This window comes from Mobula hypostoma, chromosome 10 (genome assembly GCF_963921235.1).
Source record: "Mobula hypostoma chromosome 10, sMobHyp1.1, whole genome shotgun sequence".
Classification (NCBI taxonomy): Eukaryota; Metazoa; Chordata; class Chondrichthyes; order Myliobatiformes; family Myliobatidae; genus Mobula; species Mobula hypostoma.
In genome coordinates, this window is record NC_086106.1 from 86,688,240 (window position 1) to 86,696,102 (window position 7,863).

At 38.8% G+C, this 7,863-nt stretch overlaps 1 pseudogene; it reads right to left on the minus strand.

Moving 5' to 3' along the window:
- Window positions 1-3,053: 3,053 nt before the first annotated feature.
- Window positions 3,054-3,788, minus strand: LOC134352559 (craniofacial development protein 2-like; annotated as a pseudogene).
- Window positions 3,789-7,863: the final 4,075 nt, after the last annotated feature.

The following is a 7,863-nucleotide window of genomic DNA, read 5'->3' on the forward strand; positions in this document are numbered from 1 at the left end:
AGGGACTAAGGGGGTGAAGCACATCAAAAGGTTGCTGGGGTCTGGAAAGTACCACCTGCAGATGTAGTACAGCAGGTCCTTAGTGACTAGTGACCAATGTACACAAATTGGAACCTATGAGTTGACCAGGGAATCCTCTCAGATTGCAATCAGTTATTTTACCCCTCTTTCTCCACACATTGCAGCCTGTCAATATTCCAGAAAATCACCTCACACTACAGCCTTCAATATTCTGGGCAATCCCCACAGCCTTCAACCTGTCAATGCTCCAGTCTCTGATGGTACTCCATAGCCCACCAATATTCACAGACAGCAAAGTTACCATATATGGTGTATGACATTGGTATTTTTGTCTGCAGAGGAGTGTGCCTATCAGAACCTTAAAAACACTCATGCTTTTATGAACATTAGGGAAACTAGAGAGTTTGGGATCAAGCAGGAGATCAATCTTAATAAAAATAATAAAAATTATCGGACAGGATTTTATTAACTAGTGGAGCTGTATACACTATGATAATGATAGTGTTAAGCACAGAGAGGGTGAAGATTTTCAAAAATACATCCAAAGCAGTATGCTTCTGATACAAAGGGAAAGGAAGTTGTTTTTATATTTACAAAATGTCTGAACCATAGCATGAGAGACTGCAATCTGGAGCAAATATTAAACTGCTGGAAGAATTTACCATATCAGACAATATCTGTGGAAGTAAATGGACAGCCAATGTTTCAGATCAAAATTCTTCATTACATTAAATGTATGGTCCATATTGTTCTACAGATGCTGCATGACCCATTGAGTTTCTTCGTCAACTCAAGTTCAAATTCAAATTTATTGTCATTTAATCATATACATGTATTCCACCAGACAAAACAATGTTCTTCCAGACCAAGATCCAGATCTGGTTCTTCATACATGCTAATACCTGGGTGGTGGCAGGGAGTTCAGTGGTCTCATAGCCTGGGAGAAGAAGCCATTTCCCATCCTGACAGTCCTTGTCCTAATGCTACGATACCTCCTGCCTGATGGTAGGGAGTCAAGGAGATTGCTGGACAGATGGGAACGATCACTGACTCTGCTTACGCAGTGCTTCTGTTAATTATCATGGATGGTATCTCAGATAGGTGGAAGAGAGACCTGATGATCCCCTCAGCTGTCCTCACAATCCTTTGTAGGGCCTTGCAGTCATTTGGCATGCATTTCCTGTAAAGGACATTGTTGGAGCTAGTCAGGACACTCTCAATGACGCCCCTGTAAAAGTTGACTAGAGTGAGGGGTGGGGGGCAGGACAGCCTCACTTGCCTCAACCTCCTCAGGAAATGGAGACCCTGCTGCATGTCCTTTACTAACCAGGTGGTGTCGAGAGACCAGGCGAGATAGTCCATTATGTGCACTTCCAGAAACGTGGTGATCCTAACACTCTCCACAGAGGAACTGCTTCTGTGCAGTAAGGAGTTGTCAGACGGCAGTCATCTCCTTAGCATTGTCCATGTTGAGACTCAGGTTGTTCTGCTCACACCATTCTCCTCTCTGTATGCCGTCTCGTACAGAGGGGCCAGGCCTCATTCACTATCATTGATAATAGCAATTTGAAACAACGGTGTTTAAGTAACAAACTTTCCCAGAATGGAGACATATGCTGCCAAACATGAATATCTAGGATAAACTAACAGATTCAAAAGGCAACAGCTGAAAAAGCACAAGCAGAGTTCAGCAATGGAGACTAGAGTTATTATGATTCCTTGCCATAATGTGGGGATTTACCCCTCAGATTCTCTGCCAGGCAAGACCTAATGCAGCATCTAAAAGTCCATTTATTTAAATGGGAAGCTTAGGCCACAGGATTAGGAGGAAAGAGAGTGCAAATTCTTTTATTTTCTGTATTTCAATTTTTGTTAACATTCTTAGTTAGTCATTGGTGCTTTAGCTGTTTGTAGTTAATTATTTTAGCCCTAATCTGCTGAATGTTGTACCGCTTCTGGAATCAAGGTCCTGACATCTTGGATGCTTTGGACAAGAAAGATGATCCATCCATATCTGACATCATGGCAATGATTCCAACCAGCAACCTCTGCAGCAATAATAATAGTTCAAGCTTGTATGAAACAAGTATACAGTTAAAAAAAAATCAGTTAATTTGTACTTCAAGAATATCCTTTATCACGTTTGAGTAATGAAGTTATGGATGTTCTGTGAATTTGCCTCTTCTTTTAAAACACAAGAGTTATTAAAGCTATTTTAATTGGAAAAATTCTGTCCCAGATTGGTATTCCATTTTCCATGATACTCTTAGGACCAGTTGGCCCACTTTTTGTCTGCCTGCTCTATAAAAGAATTTTCCATTTGTCATACTGCCACGCTACTCCTTAAAGGCCCATCACTCATTTTTCATTTTGGATGCTTATGCTAATTCCTGATCAATTAATCTGAAATTTACATCCTTCATTCATTTTACACATTTCAGCATTTATCCTTCCCAGTTCTGGTTGAACAAATTACTTCACCCTAATGTTTTCCTTTACATATCCCTTCTTGGGAATTGGGATATAAACTGATCTTTTCCATCCAAAGGCCATTCTTAGGTTTTCTAGATCTGCTGGAAAATTGTATGCAACACCCTTACAGCATCACCTTTTAAGGTTTAAAACAATTCAACAGGAATCCTGTCATATCCTGCAGAATTATTGGCAGTATGTTTCTGTTACCTGTTCGACTTCACTATCCAGAATGTCTGGCTCTAAATCGATGAGGGAGTCATTGCTAGTATCGTCACTGTTGGGATCTTTCTATACAGTTCTTCTGTGTAATCCTGCCATCTCTTTTTGATCTCTTCTGTTTCTGCAAGGTCCTTTCCTTCTTTTTCTTTTACTATACTAATTTTTGCATAAAATGTTCCTTTGATTTCTCTAATCTTCTTGAATAGATCTTTTGTTTTTTTCCAATTCTGTTGACTTCTTGAGCTTCTTTCCACTGTTCCTTTAATTTCTCTTATCTTTCCTTGCTATCTTGAAATTTGCATTCAGTTGGAGGTATTTGTTCCAATCTCCATTGGCCTTCACTTCTCTTCACTGTTCAGCCACTTGTAGAGCCTCTGCAGAAAGCCATTTTGCTTTTTCTTTTTGTTTGCAATATTTTTTGTGGCCATCTCTTGTATAATACTCCTTACTTCTATCCATAGTTCTTCTGGCTTTCTCTTAACCAGGTTTAATCCAATGAATCTGTTCTTCACCTCTATGGCATATTCTTGAGGGATGTTATCAACATCAAACTTTGCTGGTACGTTGGTTTTCCTGATGCTCTTCAGTTCCATTCTGAATATTGCAACAAGCAGCTCATGGTCTGAGCCACAATCTACTCCTGGTCTTGTTTTAGCTGACTGTATAGAGCTCTTCCATTGCTGATTGAAAAGAATATAGTTGATCTGGTTTCGGTGTTGACCGTCTGGTGATGTCCATGTATAGAGTCGCATCTTAGGCTGTTGGAAGAGGGTATTTGCTATGATCAGAGAGTTAATTTGGCAAAGCTCTACCAGTCAATGTCCTGCTTCATTCCGTACTCCAAGGCCAGAGTTGTCCATTTCTCCAAGTGTTCTGTGATTTCCAACTTTGGCATTCCTGTCTCCAATGATAAATGTAACATCATTTTTTGGTGTCATATCCAGGAGCTACTGCTGTTCTTCATAAAATTGTACAATTTCATCCTCTTTGGCATCTGTGGCTGGAGCATAAACTTGGATCACTGTGATGTTGAAAGGCTTGCCTTGAAGTCGTATTGAAATCATTCTATCATTTTTTAGGGTTGTATCCAATCACTGATTTTGATACTCTTTTTTGACATTTAAAGCCACTCCATTCTTCCCAATTCCCAAGAAGGGAAACGTAAAGGAATGTTCAAATTACCAAACAATTTCACTAATTTCACATGCTAGCAAGGTAATGCTAAAGATCATGCAAGCAAGACTGCAGCAACATATGGAACGAGAACCACCAGATGTACAAGCTGAGAAGAGGCAGAGGCACCAGAGACCAAATTGCTAACCTACGCTGGATAATGGAGAAATCGAGGGAATTCCAGATAAGTATTTATCTATGTTTTATTGACTACTCTAAAGCCTTCAACAGAGTGGACCATAAGATATGGAAAATCCTTAAAGAAATGGGGTTACCTGGACATCTGATCTGCCTTATGAGAAACTTGTACAGAGTTCAAGAAGCAGAAGTTAGAACTGAACACGGAAAAACAAACTGGTTCAAGATTGGGAAAGGAGTACGACAAGGCTGCATACTGTCACCCTACTTATTTAATCCATGTGCTGAACACATCATGAGGAATGCTGGTCTAGAGAACTCAAATGTCGGAATCAAAATTGTTGGATGAAATATTAACCTCAGGTATGCAGATGATACTCCTCTAATGGCTGGAAGTGCGGAGGATCCATGGAAGCTTCTAACCAAAGTAAAAGAAAAAGTGCAAAAGATGGCTTGCTGCTCAATATTAAGAAAACCAAGATTATGTCAACCAGCCCTATTAACTCAGTGGTAATAATGAAAAGGGAGTGGAAGCAGTGACAGATTTTGTCTTCCTCGGTTCAAAGATATCTATAGATGGTGACTGCAGCCACAAAATTAAACAGTGCTTACTTCTGGGGAGTGCAGCAATGGCAAATTTAGATAAAATACTGAAGATCAGAGACATAACATTGTCTACAAAGATCTGTACAGTCAAGTCAATGGTATTTCCAGTTGTGATGTACGGCTGTGAGAGCTGGACTATTAGTAAGGCTGAATGTCAAAGAATTGGCACGTTTGAACTTGGCTGCTGGAGGAAAGTGTTAAGAATTCATTGGGCAGCAAGAAGATCCAACAAGTCAATACTTGAAGAAATACAGTCAGACTGCTCATTCGAAGGCTTGATATTGAGACAATATTTGATCACATCATGAGAAGACAGGATTCCTTAGAGAAGACTCTCATTAGGAAAAACAGAAGGTAAAAGAAGGAAAGGACGACAGAGGCTATGATGGATAGATAATATTACTCAGACAATGCGTGTGAACTTGGGGGATCTTAGAGAGGCAGCTGGTGTACAGGAGTCCATGAGGTCATGAAGAGTCGGACTCGACTTAATCATTAAACAGCAACGTTTTCCTCTGTTTTTGGCTTACTTGGTTTCACTATTACCAGACAACCTTAACCCACTGCAATTTGTTTACTGCAAAAATAGGTCTACAGCAGATGCCATCTCTCTGGCCTACTGTCGTCTCCAGAGTTTCTGGACAATAAAGACAACTAAGTCAGACTATTTTTTATTGACTACAGCTCCACCTTCAACACTATAATTCCAAGCAAACTTGCCACTGAACTCCAGATCCTGGGAGGCAATACTTCCTTCTGCAACTGAATCCCTAGCTTCCTGACCAACAGACCACAATCAGTAAGGATAAACACAACACCTCCACCACAAGTATTCTAAACACTTGTGCTCCACAAAGATGCGTTGTCAGTTCCTCACTTAACTCCCTGTATGCCTGTGTGGCCAGATTTTGTCTAACTCCATCTACAAGTCTGCAACTGATGTCACAACAGTGGACTGTATTTCAAATAATGGTTAGTCAGAGTACAGGAAGGAGACAGAGCGCTTAATAACATGGAGTCAAGGCAACAGCCTTTCCCTGAATGTTAGCAAAATAAAAGCTGATCCTTAACTTCAGAAAGGGGGAGGGGGGGGTGCAAGTGCTCTTGTATACATCAGCAGTGTTGAGGATGAGAAGGTGAGAGGGTTGGGGTTTTCATGTTCCTTTGAGAGAACATCACCAATAGCCTGTCCTGGTCGAACTACATAGGTGCTATGGCAAAGAAATCTCACGAGAGCCTCGACTTCTAAAACAATTTGGCATATCCTGTTGACTCTTACTAATGGGAATGCGGAAAATGAATCTTTAGGGACGTACTGCAATTAACGGTTTTGTATGTTGTCAACCAGTTGCATGTAGTTTAGTGCTCTGTAGTTGCAAGAAAATTTTCAACAGCATCGCCTTCCATGCGATTTTCTCCAGCCCCACTAGAAGTTCTTCAAATTGACTGTCATTGATTTGTGGACCAACAAATATGCCTTTCTTAACCTTGCTGTCAATTATTCTGACTTGAATTATGAATTGAAATATTAAATATAGACAATTTTAAAAAATGGTGCATGATAGTGAAATTTCATGGCGATTTTCCTGATCAGCAGCCCAAAGTCCATAAGATACACCCAAAAGTATTCAGGAAGTAAAACCTTTATTGTCTAGTGCAATAAATATTCCATCTCTAAGAGGCACATTTAAGGTATGTGGGGAGTTCTGAAATGTATAAAATGAGTCATGTAATCAAAAGCTACATGATTTGAGAGAACAGGATTTCAGAGTTATCTGGCAACAGGCATACATGTTGATGTTGTTTATTGCCAAAGTTGGTGCGGTCTTTCATAAATTCTATTGTGGTTATTATTCAATTATGGAATTATTGAGTATGCCCACAAGATAATCAATCTCAGGGTTGGATATGGTGACATATGTACCTTGATAATAAATTTCCTTTGAACCTCAAACTTTATAGAAAATAGCTGGATGAGCTTTGCCAAAACCATGGAGATTATACACAGAAGCAAAAGAGACTGAAGTATATTAGTAGATTCAGTTACATTACTGGCCCAATTATAAAGTGATGTTGATATATCTTTAATATATTTGCCTCCATTTCAATAAAAGCATTAAAATTGCTAAATGGGTTATATTCTGATAATCTTTATTCCCAATTGTTTAATGATATCATCTTTCAGACACACAATATTTATTATCAAATAAACAGTGCCAATAATCTTTGTCATAAACTGTTAGCTTATTTAATTTACAATGTATTCTATATTTTTCAATAAATTATTCAATTTATCCACCAAGATAGCCTTTTATTGAAGTCTATTTAATATTGCATTCCAACTTGTTGTGCCTGCAGGATAGAATTATTATGCGGATGAAACAGACTCCGACTTGTTGCTCTGTCAGTAAACCTCATCTCATATTACATGATCAATAACCCTTACCCTGCTGAATAGACAATTATACAGATATGGCTTGTTTTGTGTCTAATTTCTTGCACTGAACCAGCTCAATTTGTTTATCATCTAAATTTAAACCCAATTTAAACTAGTGGCTATTTATTTATGGTTGTACCACTTACTTGCTAACTAGAACTTCTTGGACTGAGATAAGGCAGAAAGACAAACTGTATATGCCTTCAAGGATTGAACAGGTTGTGGCCCAGGTACCTAGAGATTTAACAAAATTCAATATCCCATCCAGTTGTGAAAGTGCCAAGGTCATTGTAAGTATACAAAATATAAGAATAAAGAGACAGAGAAAGGGTGTCTGAGATTAATAATCTCATTTCTTCTCCCTCATCCTATAGTTTATGATTATTTACAAATCTATAAACTTTACAAGGCAGTGACAATTAAGATGTTTGGATTCTTAATGAACAAATAGCTGTTGAGATGTAAGCCGTTGAAAGAGAGCGTATAAATGCAAACAGCAAACAGAACAACTGACTGAGATTCCACTGTGTCTGGAGAACTTTTTGGTTACAGAAAAGCATTTCACTATGAACAACATTATATCCAACTCAGGCTGCCAAAACAGCCAAAAGTAAAAAGAGCGATACAAAGAAATCAGAAAGCAATGGTAAACCTTGAAAATTATACCTTCCCACTTGACATGTCACCCAATGTGATCATGTAACAATGAAGTTTTATTGAAGGACTGCCTTGATATCTGGAGATTAACTCTTGCCTGTTCAGGTCAGGGCAGACTAAATATTTGTAACTTCACA